Source organism: Giraffa tippelskirchi, chromosome 4, assembly GCF_054371585.1.
Source record: "Giraffa tippelskirchi isolate mGirTip1 chromosome 4, T2T-mGirTip1v1.2.pri, whole genome shotgun sequence".
In the NCBI taxonomy this organism is placed as follows: Eukaryota; Metazoa; Chordata; class Mammalia; order Artiodactyla; family Giraffidae; genus Giraffa; species Giraffa tippelskirchi.
Genome location: NC_137278.1, coordinates 67181586 through 67195058, shown reverse-complemented (window position 1 = coordinate 67195058; position 13473 = coordinate 67181586). Strand labels below are relative to the sequence as shown.

Sequence of the window (13473 nt, the reverse complement as noted above, 5' to 3'; positions counted from 1 at the left end):
ATTCTTTCCCATTATGATTTATCATAGGATATTGAATATATTAATAGTTCCTTGGGCTATATATTAGGATCTTGTTGTTTATCCATTCTAAATGTAATAGTTTGCATCTACCAACCCCAATCTTGATTCCAGCCTGTGCTTCATCCAGCCTGGCATTTCCCATGATGTACTCTGCATATAAGTCAAACAAGCATGGTGACAACATACAGCCTTGATGTACTCCTTTCAGTCCAAGGGACTCTCAAGCGTCTTCTCCAACACCACAGTTCAAAAGCATCAATTCTTCTGCGCTCAGCTTTGTTTATAGTACAACTCTTGCATCCATATATGACTACTGGAAAAACCATAGCTTTGACTAGATGGACCTTTCCAAAATGGGAAAGGAGTATGTCAAGTATGTATGTTGTCACCCTGCTTGTTTGACCTATGTGCAGAGTGTATCATATGAAATGCCAGGCTGGATGAAGCACAGGCTGGAATCAAGATTGCCAGGAAAAATATCAATAACCTCAGATATACAGATGACACCACCCTTATGGCAGAAAGTGAAGAAAACTAAAGAGCCTCTTAATGAAAATGAAAGAGGAGAGTGAAAGAGCTGGCTTAAAAGTCAACATTCAGAAAACTAAGATCAGGGCTTCCTGTCCCATCACTGCATAGCAAATAGATAGGGAAACAATGGAAACAGTGAGAGACTTTGTTTTGGGGGGAGCTCCAAAATCACTGTAGATGTTGACTGCAGCCATGAAATTTAAAGACTCTAGCTCCTTGGGATAAAAACTATGACCAACCTAGACAGCATATTAAAAAGCAAAGACATTACTTTGCTGACAAAGGTCCATCTAGTCAAGGCTATGGTTTTTCCAGTAGTCATGTATGGATGTGAGAGTTGGACTATAAAGAAAGCTGAGCACCAAAGAGTTGATGCTTTTGAACTGTGGTGCTGGAGAAGACTCTTGAGAGTCCCTTGGACTTCAAGGAGATCCAAACAGTCAATCATAAAGGAAATCAGTCCTGAAACTCATTGGAAGGACTGATACTGAAGCTGAAACTCCAATAATTTGGCCACCTGATGTGAAGAACTGACTCATTGGAAAAGACCCTGATGCTGGGAAAGACTGAAGGCAGGAGAGAAGAGGACGACAGAGGATGAGATGGTTGGATGGCATCACCGACTTGATGGACATGAGTTTGAGCAAGCTCTGGGTGTTGGTGATGGACAGGGAAGTGGTGTGCTGCAGTCTATTGTGTCACAAAGAGTCGGACACGACTGAGCAACTGAGCTGAAATAACTGACGAGCCCCAAGCTCCCAGTCCATCCCTCTGCCTCCCCGCCCTCCCCTTTGGTAACCACAAGTCTGTTCTCTATGTCTGTGAGTTTGTCTATTTTATAGATAGGCTCATTTGTGTCATATTTTAGATCCCACATATAAGTGATATCATAAGTGATGTAAGTGGTATTTGTCTTTCTCTTTCTAACTTACTTCACTTAGTATAATAATCTCTGGTTGCATCCATGTTGCTGCACATGGCATTATTTCATTCTTTTTTATAGCTGAGTAGTATTCCGTGGTGTATATGTACCCTATCTTTTTTTTTTTTAATTGGAGTATAGTTGCATTACACTGCTGTGTCAGTTTCTCATTTAAAGCAAAGTGAATTAACCATACGTATACATATATCCCCTCTTTTTTGGATTTCTTCCTATTTAGGTCACCATAGAGCACTGAGTTGGAGAAGGCAATGGCACCCCACTCCAGTACTCTTGCCTGGAAAATCCCATGGATGGAGGAGCCTCATAGGCTGCAGTCCATGGGGTCGCTAGGAGTCGCACACGACTGAGCGACTTCACTTTCACTTTTCACTTTCATGCTTTGGAGAAGAAGATGGCAACCCACTCCAGTACTCTTGCCTGGAGAATCCCAGAACGGCGGAGCCTGGTGGGCTGCCGTCTATGGGGTCACACAGAGTCAGACATGACTTAGCAGCAGCAGCAGCATAGCACTGGGTAGAGTTCCCTGTGCTCTACAGTAGGTTCTCATTAGTGATTTGTTTTATACATGTACGTGTATACATGTCAATCCCAATTTCCCAATTCATTCCACCCCAGCTTCCCGGCTTGGTATACATATGTTTGTTCTCTAAGTCTGTGTCTCTATTTCTGCTTTGCAAATAAGATCATCTTGACCATTTTTCTATATTCTACATATATGTATTAATATAATGATATGTTTTTCTCTTTCTGACTTACTTTACTTTGTATGAGTCTCTAGGTCTATCCACATCTCTGCAAATGACCCAATTTCATCCCTTTTATGATTGAGTAATATTCCATTGTATGTATGTACCATATCTTTTTATCTATTCTTCTGTTGATGGACATTTACATTGCTTCCATGTCCTGGCTATTGTGAATAGGGCTTCAATGAAGTTTGGGGGGCATGTGTCTTTTCACTAATGGTTTTCTCAGGGTATGTGCCCAGTAGTGAGATTGCTGGGTCATATGGTAGCTCTATCTTTAGCTTTTTAAGAAACCTCCATGCTGTTCTCCATAATGGTTGTATCAATTTATCAGGATGTTGGAAAATTCATTTGGGATTTTCTGTAAGCTGTTATGGAAAAATCGGAATGAGCTTTTTAGCCAACCCAATACATTCCCACCAGCAAGGTTCCCTTTTCTCCATACTGTCTCCAGCATTTATTTAAATAATATCATCTATTTTCTTTTTATAGTGCATAGGTTTTTATAGATGATTATAAAGGCTGAAACAGCTATTTTTTAATGCATATATTAACACAAAACTTTATTTGTGAAGGATATGAACATATTAAATATATCTTTGGGCATGTGAAAAATGCTCTATAAACTGCAAATCATCACAAAAATAGTAGTAATTTAATTTATGCCCTATGACAATTGCATGTGATAATAAGTAATATAATCTTTATACAGATAATAATAGTATGATTAGCATGATGAGCTTATAACATGTTCATCATGTGTCAAGCCCTAAATCCTATAAATGTATTATCTCATTTCACAACAACCTTATGACATAGGTACAGTTATAATCTCCATTGTATAGAGTATGAACTTGAAGTATAGAAAGAAGTCAGTGCACGTAAGGGCTGTGAGTTAATCCCTGACCACCTGTGTTGAAATTTTGCACTTTACCTTTAATAAATAAACCAAACCCTAGAGAATCTTCTAAGGAAATAGTGAATGCAGATTCAATGTCAGTTCTGTTGGTATTCCAGAAGCACTCCAGTACATTGCTCATCTAGAGCAAATTTAAAAATGGTCCCAGTGAACCTTTCTGGATCATGTAAGGGAAAAAAAACCAGGACATAATATAGTACCAAAAGTTAGCAGTTTAAAGCATTTAAGCTCTTATGCACCTATTTCTTCTTTTTTGTTTCCTATGCAACTACTTTTTTGTTTTCCTTCCCCCCAACCCCCGCCAGATTATGTTTTTGTTTAAAATTGAAGTGAGAGGCCCTGATAAAATGTGTCAGTACTCTTTAAATGAAATCTGAAAATAGTTATAGATAGGAAAAGATTTCATTGTAATATCTGAATACTGTAGCTATACTGCTGTTTTTAGTTTGAAGCAAGGTCTGTGTAGAACAATTTAAAAATACTATTTTCAAAGTAGTTTTAAGATCACTGGATAGAAAACCCAGAGAAGGAAGACTAAAATATTCCTTAGTCAAATGTTTAGAACACCCTGTGTGTTACAATGAACTTTACAAGGTTTGGAAAAGTTGAATTTAGAAGAATTTAAACAAAATGAGGAAGAGCATGATGAGGGTAATCAAAAGAAGCAGCTCTTACTGAATTAAGCATCAGGCAAGAGCCCTAAAAAAATAGCAAGAATGTAGCAAAAGAACAAAAATGAAGCAAGTTCGGTATGTTTTAATGGTGTGAAATGTTAGTAAGCAGTTTTTCTTGCTTAAGATTGCTAGCTTTACTATTCATTAAGTAAGTTCTTACTTGTGACAAAGGATTATGGTTCATTATCTTCAAATGGCAGGAACAGCATCAAGCCTGATGTGTCCTGGCCATCGAGAAAGTTGTGGATTCCAAAAAGCTCGTTAGTCCCTCCCAGGCAGTCATCAGTCCATTAGAGAAGGAGAAAAGCAATACTTTCTACTCCACTTGGCATCTATTTTGCTTATTCTGAAAAGAAAAAATGTTAGCTAAATTATAATCTGACTTGGCCTTTATTTAACATTTTCAGGGGGAAAGTGACAATAGCTTTAGTGGTAAGCACAATTGATAACTCTGATAACTTTATTTTTGCAGGTTTTTTTTTTTTTTTTCCCCAAGTCATTTGTGAGTGAGACCCCCTTAGGACAAAATACTAGGGTAGAAATTTAAGATGGCAATGATTCATAAAATTTCCTTCTTGTGGTGCCCTCATTTTGCTTTCACTTATGCCTAGTTAGCAATCTATTATTGAAACCTTTTTTTTTGAAGGCAAACATTCATAGTACCAAAACAGTTAAGTATGGCAAGAAGAGAAGAGTGATACCTTGTCTCTAATCTATTCTCTACATGAGTCATGGGGTCTAATTTTTTAAGGCAAGAAAGAGGGAGATGAGTAACAGTTACCTCGAGTTCACTTAACTTTCCCCCGCCTTTTCACTGGTGAGTGTGTTTTTACCTCAGTGAGCATCTATTATATACTACCTACTTTGTTAGCTACTGAGGTGACAATGCCAAATGAGACATATCACACCTAAGAGAACTCACAGGGAAGCTGTTGCATAAGCAAGCAACCAAGGTGCAGCATAACCCAGTGTTCATGATGTGCACCAAAAGTGATGGCCAAAAAAAAAGTCGTCAGTTTTTCAAAGAAGGTGGGGCAGGAAGGAGAAGACTTCATAGAAGAAGAGGTGTGCTCTGCTGGGCTCTTGAGGATGATTTGAAAGGTGTTTGCCAGAGAAGTGGGGTGAAGTGGAGAGTCATTTGGAGCACAGAGGAAGAGCTCGTGAATGCAAGAGAGAACATCTTGGGATCAAGGCAGAATGAGCACTGTAGAAGTGCAGGAGCAGGAGAAGTCGGGGAAATAGTGGGCAGGAGGCTAGAGAAACTTCTCAGAGGGATGCTGATGACCTATCTGGTTTTGAAAAATAGATACTAGATATTTGCTGTTGTTCAGTCACTCAGTGGTGTCTGACTCTGCAGTGCCATGGACTACAGCACACCAGGCTCCTCTGTCCTCCCGTATCTCCTGGAGTTTGCTCAAACTCATGTCCATTGAGTCAGTAATGCTATACAACCATCTCATCCTCTACTACCCTCTTCCCCTTTTGCCTTCCGTCTTCCCCAGCATCAGGATCTGTTCTGATAGTAAATATATGTTTATTTTTAAAAAGGGTATTGAAGAGAAAACTTGCATCAAGGTAGATATAGGATATCTAATAAGCTATTGCAATTTTCCTTTAGAAGAAGAAACATTATTTTCTTGCATTCTCATGAAAGCTTTTCTATCGTCCTGATTTCCCCCAATTTTACTCTACCTGTTCTTAAAGACTCTAATCCTTAAAGCTGTGTCTAACTATCCCAGCCCACACTTTGCTTTCTTCTCTGAACCCCTACTTATCTGAGAACTCCTTTGATACTCGAATTCTAGGACTTTTAAATAAACCTCTAAGTTTATAGATCAAGAAATAAAGCCTAGAGAGATGAAATCACATCTCACTGTTTCCAGTTGGCCCAGTATCATTTTCTGAATCTCCCAGACCACCTTTCTTAATTGAACTTTCTTTAAAAACCTTGACTCTACATCTATGTTCTTCTCTAGAGATGTCTTTTATTGAAAGGAGCTCCCCCAGCCTATATTTCATCATAGATTTGGAAGTATCTCTGCTCTAAGAGTTTTGCATGTGTTGTTGTCTTATTTCTCTAGATTTTGCTCTTTAGAAGAAGAACAAGCAATTATCAAGTCCAGTTAAACCACCACATACTGGTATTCAGGGAATGATTCTCTTTGCATCTTAACTTCCGTCATTATGCTGTTTATTACTAAGTCTATTTTCCTAATTAAGCTTGCTCCTAAGAGGTTAGTTAAGACTTTTCCATCCATGCACCTATAGACTTGGAATGAACTTTGTTTTTCTTGCTGGCCATTAATATTTTTTTTTTATTTCATTGAACATGAACATATGGTGCTTTCTTGATAAAGAGCTTTTATTCTAAACAGTTAATCCTCAAACATGGATGGACGTTTAAAAAATAAAAATTTAATTAAAAAGTTGTCTCCAGGAGGAACTAGATGACACTTTTGCAAAAGGGTTCCTTTTGTTTGCATTTGGTTACATTGACCCAACCCTGGGTTTTAGATTGACAGACTTGGAGACCTGATATTGTCATTCACTGAGAGTACCTCATATCTCAGGGGCAGACTCAAATTAAACAAGCTCACAGACCAATGCATAAAGCCAGAATGCCTATTTATTGATTTACAATGAGAAAAATAGCTGTTACATGACTGGAATGCTAATGTCAACTTTCTCTTCCAGGAAATCGTGTAACAACTCCTACATGGGAAGCTAAGTTATAACACTGAGATTGCTTGGTGGGCACAGGATCAGAACAGGGCAAGATTAAGATCTTTTGAGGCCATAAACATTTTAGTGTGCCTCCCCACTTCCATTATGTTATTCAAAAAATAAACACTATAAAGCCACAAAAAATGTAGCAATTCTAACAAAGTTTTGACTTTCCCCATGATGAATACTTCTATAGTTTCATTGAAATACCAAATATTACATTCTTTCAAACCTAATTTAAAAAAATATATAATTTTTTTAATGACTTTGCTGTGTTGGTGTCTTAAACTCATGATTTGTCTGCTGGGCTCAAAACAAGAGGCTCTGGTTGCTGCACTTGGAGATTTGATTACAATAGGCCTGGATGCAGTTGTTCTGAAGGGGATGGAAACTCTCCTCTGGACCCTGCATGGGGAGATGCTGCTCATGTTTGCAAATTGACTCTTCTGTGTTTCATTGCCTGACTTGTCCCATTTGGATGGAACACATTCTTTAAGTTTGTTAATGCATTCAATCGATTTACAGTCAAGGAAGGCTGATCTGAGAATGTTCTGTCTAAAGAGACTTTCCGTATCTCTGATCTGATCCATTGTACATAGATTTCATAATGTGGAACTCATTCAGAAGGCAGCAAACCCCACTCTCTCACTGCCCACCGCCAGCAACCCCATCCCACAACAGTCACTGCTAAGAAGGGAGAAACTCCACTATAGCCCCATATCATAGGCAATGCCAAAAGACCTGTTTAGGATAACAATTACTGTTTATGGATATTATGCAGGGTAGAGTCAAATTTGTATTAGTCTGAATAAGATCATAGTCAACAACATAAATAACCACCAGCCTGAACATAGGGTTTTATGGAGCATGTCCTAAATAATTAAAAAGATGCTTATTGAATGAAGAAATGAATACATTTTAAGGAAAAATTTTAAAGCTTCAAATAATAACAGTAAAAAGCAAGAGAGTTCCAGAAAAACATCTATTTCTGCTTTATTGACTATGCCAAAGCCTTTGACCATGTGGATCACAATAAACTGTGGAAAATTCTGAAAGAGATGGGAATACCAGACCATCTGACCTGTCTCTTGAGAAACCTGTATGCAGGTCAGGAAGCAACAGTTAGAACTGGACATGGAACAACAGACTGGTTCCAAATAGGAAAAGGAGTCCGTCAAGGCTGTATATTGTCACCCTGCTTATTTAACTTATATGCAGAGTACATCATGAGACACGCTGGGCTGGAAGAAACACAAGCTGGAATCAAGATTGCTGGGAGAAATATCAATAACCTCAGATATGCGGATGCTGCTGCTGCTGCTGCTAAGTTGCTTCAGTTGTGTCCGACTCTGTGCGACCCCATAAATGGCAGCCCAACAGGTTCCACCATCCCTGGGATTCTCCAGGCAAGAACACTGGAGTGGGTTGCCATTTCCTTCTCCAATGCATGAAAGGGAAAAGTGAAAGTGAAGCCGCTCAGTCGTATCTGACTCTTAGCGACCCCATGGACTGCAGCCTACCAGGCTCCTCCGTCCATGGGATTCTCCAGGCAAGAGTACTGGAGTGGGGTGCCATTGCCTTCTCCGATATGCGGATGACACCACCCTTATGGCAGAAAGTGAAGAAGAACTAAAGAGCCTCTTGATGAAGGTGAAAGAGGAGAGTGAAAAAGTTGGCTTAAAGCTCAACGTTCATAAAACTAAGATCATGGCATCTGGTGCCATCACTTCATGGGAAATAGATGGGGAAACAGTGGAAACAGTGTCAGACTTTATTTTTTTGGGCTCCAAAATCACTGCTGATGGTGATTGCAGCCATGAAATTAAAAGACGCTTACTCCTTGGAAGGAAGGTTATGGCCAACCTAGATAGCATATTTAAAAGCAGAGACATTACTTTGCCAACAAAGGTCCATCTAGTCAATGCTATGGTTTTTCCAGTGGTCATGTATGGATGTGAGAGTTGGACGGTGAAGAAAGCTGAACGCCGAAGAATTGATGCTTTTGAACTGTGGTGTTGGAGAAGACTCTTGAGAGTCCCTTAGACTGCAAGGAGATCCAATCAATCCATTCTAAAAGAGATCAATCCTGGGTATTCATTGGAAGGTCTGATGTTGAAGCTGAAACTCCAATACTTTGGGCACCTCATGCGAAGCGTTGACTCATTGGAAAAGACCCTAATGCTGGGTAGGATTGGGGGTGGGAGGAGAAGGGGACGACAGAGGATGAGATGGTTGGATGGCATCACCGACTCGATGGACATGGGTTTGGGTAGACTCAGGGAGTTGGTGATGGACAGAGAGGCCTGGCGTGCTGCAATTCATGGGGTCGCAAAGAGTTGGACACGACTGAGCGACTGAACTGAACTGACCTAGCATTTTGTATGTATTGAACATTTAATGACTTAGATAAAATGTTAGTTAGACAGGCTAAGGACCCATCACTCTGAATAACATAAAGAATGAATTACATAAAGGATGTAATTGCATAAAGAATAGGAAGAATTACATAAAGAACAATCATTCCATTTTACTGTGAAAAGTCTAGCAGACACCATTCTAACAAAGTAAGGAAATCCTTGGACATCATATTCCTTCCAATATGATAAAGTGACAAGGGTACATATAACTTTTGTAATATTCTTGCCCAAAATGCATCACCTTAATCTAGTTGTGAGAATACATCAGACAAATCCAATTTGAGGGGCATTCTGCAGAGTAGCTGGCTCTTCAATAGCATTAGGATCATAAAACACAAAGGAAGATTGAGGAACTGCCAGAGAGTAGTGAAGACCACAGAGCTATGACAGCTAAACAGAATGTGGGAAATAGGGTGGATCCTGAAACAGAAAAAGAGGTACTAGTGGAAGAACTAGTGAGATTCAAATAAGATTTGTAGGTTAGGTTTAGTGAATCAGTCTTAGTTAGTGTCCTTGTGTTGATGGTTACATAATATGTTAACAATAAGAGAAGCTGAGTGAAGTGTATTTTGGAACTGCACTATTTTTGTGACTTTTTTGTAAATCTGAAATTCTTTCTAAATGTAAGTTAAAAGGGAAAGAGTAAGATAAAACTTCATGGAAAAACACACAAGTTTTTGTATCACATATCTGAAGCAAACATATCTAATTTTTTTTTTGGAAATAATATCTGAATAATGCTTAAAATCTGCCATGTGTTAATACCAAGAAGTTATTCCTTCCTCCAATGCCTGCAGTAGCTTTTGGAAGCCTTTACCACCTCCGCTCTTTCAGGGTTTTCATAAACACTTAATATTTTCAAAGTGTTCTTTTTGAACTGTGATTAAAATTCCCATGGTTAAAATGCATTAATGATTACTGAAGTTTTTATGAAAAGTAAGTTCCTTTTTCTAAGCTCTTCCATATTTCCTCTCCAGATGCGATTATTTAAAATTCTTCAGCACTTACTATAGGGAGTCCCTTTTTACCTCTAAATACAGTATGTGTCTTTTTACAGTATTTCTTAATGGTTTTAGACAAGATCTCTTGGCTTTTTACCATGATATGCACATTAGTTTCAGCTTTTTACACAGGCTCTTATATATTCTCCTTTGTGTTCTGGGAAAATTATATCCTTGTTTAATTAAACTGATAAAAAATAATTAGAATACTATTTATTCTACATTACAATTACTATGTAACTGTGGTTCACTTTAGAGGTTAAGTCTTATGCCATGAATTTCTTTTCTTTTTTGTACAACTTTTTGTTTTCTTTTTCTGTATTTTCCATATTTTTCTTTCATCCTCAGTTGTTTCCCTCGTGCACTCTATTATATACGGTATTTTGTTGAGTCTTCTCTCTCTCTTTATTCTGGAGCCTCTGTCCCAGGACAATCAAGCTTCCTGCTTCAGTCTGGCTTTGTTCCTCTCTAGTCCTGCTGCACAGCTTTCCTCCTGGGCCTTCCCTCCCTCATCTTCTGCATTGAGTCCATTGACTCTGGAATCTCATAACACTACAGCTGAGTAAGGATTTCACTGACTTTAGAATTCTAGCTTGAAAAAAATTTTCCCTTGATACGTTGAAGAAATAGTCCCATTGTTTTCTAGCATGCAGTATTACTGCCTCCATTTTAATTTTCTATTTTTGAGAAATTACCTCCCAACCTTTATACTTCTCTACCTCCAAGAGGAAGAGAATCAACTCTTGGATATCCTGAAATTTTATAATAGTAGCACATGTAAGTATATTTATTAATTATTTTGACATTTGGTGTAATCTAACCTGGAGAAGAATACTCTCCTTCATTATTTCTGTGATGTAATTCTCTCTATTTCTCTGAACTCCTTTTCTGTAATGCCCACTAAAAGTTGTAACTCTTAGAATGCTTCTCTATGCCTTTATTGAAATCTCCTTCCCCATACTCTTTAGCTAATTATCTTGACTTTATTTTCACTTCTGGTGGATTTGTCTACTGGTACTTGTCTTTACTTTCTCAGAAACAGTTTGTGTTCTCCTGTTGTTTATTTCACGTGGCACCATGATCTTAATATATGGATAAAATGTATCCTTGGCTCACTCTGCTTTGCACTGAATATTTTAATGCTTAAGTCCTCTGTATTCCTTGATCTATCTCCATTTTATGCGTCATGTTTTCTTGTTTATTCATCTTAAATCTTTTTTAATGTGTAGGCTTTTATCATATATTGTGGGATATTTGTTATCTGTTTGCATTTAGGAAGGAGACAAAAAAGAAGCTGACTGGAGGATCTGTATGCATTTGCAGGGCTTGTACATTGATGGGTTTGCCTCACAGGGTATAGGCAAAAGGCTTTCCAGGTGGCACTAGTGATAAAGAACCTGCCTGCTAACTCAGGAGACATAAGAGACTCAGGCCTGATCCCTGGGTAGGGAAGACCCTCTGGAGGAGGCCATGGCAACCCACTTCAGTATTCTTGCCTGGAGAATCCCATGGACAGAGGAGCCTGGTAGGCTACAGGCTACAAGTGTACACAGAGTAGGACACAACTGATGTGACTTAGCATGCACACACATATAGCTATAGGCAAAAGGCTATTTATTCACGATTGGGTGGAATCTTATAATGCTAGGTTTTGGTCTGTCTTATCTCTCTAGGATTGATTCACATTTCTTAGAGGGTTTTTTGTATTTCACTTTTTGTTGTGGTTATTGTTGTCTTTGCCTTGGGAGAAAACAGCTGTGAGAAATCATGTCTGGAGGATTGAACAATTAAACTATGTTTAAATTAATAGCAGTCCTATGTTCACTTTCAATTCTCACTCCAGCCTACCTTAGTACCTTACACTTATGAATGTCCATGATCTCTGTGGTCTTAGCAGCCTGGCTGTCTCTCTCACTGAGTGAATCTTGCTCTTGATATTGTCTAGGCTCCATTTTCCTCTACCTCCTTTAGTAGTTAGCTTTCTCCCTTTTGATTTTTAGTATCAAATATGTTGAAATCTCTATCATTAATAGCTCTTTTCTCATTCTCTACACCACTGTTACAACATGTATGTCCCTTTGCTATTGTCTGTTCTCATTTAATAGAGTTTAAAAGGGCAGAAGAAATGTGGCCTATCTCAACTCTGCAGAAACTTACTCTTTTAGTTCATAAAGAGAAGCAGTGAAGAGTTTGTTGTAAAGCATCTGAATCACAGGGAGAAGTAGACTTGGCTATAAAAATGAAACAAAACAAACAGTGGTAGCTAACCCAAAGCAAGGATTCTTAAACGTTTATGCTCGTTAGGATCTTGTAGAGGACTTAAATGGAGAAGGCAATGGCAACCCACTCCAGTACTCTTGCCTGGAAAATCCCATGGACGGAGGAGCCTGGTAGGCTGCAACTCATGGGGTCGTGAAGATTCGGACACAACTGAGCGACTTCACTTTCACTTTTCACTTTCATGCATTGGAGAAGGAAATGGCAACCCACTCCAGTGTTCTTGCCTGGAGAATCCCAGGGACGGGGGAGCCTGGTGGGCTGCCGTCTATGGGGTCGCACAGAGTCGGACATGACTGAAGCGACTTAGCAGCAGCAGCAGAGGACTTAAAAAAAAAAAAAGCAGCTGCCCAGACAAAATTCCAGACCTACCAAGGAAAAATGTTCAAGATCCTAGCCTTTACTTTGTTCACCTTAAAATATCAAATAGAGTATATTTTCAAAACAAGTTTTGGTGACTGTAATCTGTTGGCTCCTGACACACATGATTAGTTTATTGGGCTCAGTACAAGTAGAGCTACTTGAAGATGTTAGAGCAAGGTGACTTACGTGGTGTTTTACTGCCAAATAAAACATAAGCAGATAGAGAAGCCAGTATTATTTTATAAGTTACCTAGTTTAATTGTTCAGCAAGGAGTCTAGAGGTCTTCATTTTTTAATTTCTCCTTAAAGCACTTTTAGACAGTATGAACCCAAGAGGAAACCCTCTCTCTTTAATTCACTTGGAGTTTTGTCCTTAAGGTGCCATAATGCATCCTGATCTCCAAGTCCAGCCACACCACACTAGGGTGCTACTGTGAACACAGATTGGTAAATGACATTGCTCAGGACAGATGATAGAAGAGATTCAAATTTTGATAATATAAAACTAATGATTTTCAGATATATAAACAGTTCTTATCTCTCTCTTTTTCTTTAAGGAAAGACAAATCATATGGAGGCATATGATAGTAAAGGCTTAAATTAAAAAATAATATATATTTGCATGGTACTTCATAATGGAAGTTTTTAAGCATTTGATTTAAACATTAAAAATCACTTTTCAATAATAAGGACAAAAATTTGAATTATTTTTATTTTATACATCTGGAAACTGAGACTCACACATCCCCCCCTACCAAGATCACATACATTTTGAAGGGTATATATTATAACTCAATGTCTATCTTTAAATTCTATTTGTTCCCATCATAAAACATTGACTCAAATTCATCATTTAG

General features: G+C 38.4%; 1 long non-coding RNA gene across 1 annotated transcript in view; it reads right to left on the bottom strand.

Moving 5' to 3' along the window:
- Window positions 1-13473, bottom strand: part of LOC145545351 (uncharacterized) — a 135411-nt gene that overhangs the window by 56597 nt on the left and 65341 nt on the right. Inside the window, exon 2 of the long non-coding RNA XR_014082018.1 lies at window positions 3995-4180. This is a non-coding gene — a long non-coding RNA (uncharacterized LOC145545351). The remainder of the gene's footprint in view (window positions 1-3994; window positions 4181-13473) is intronic.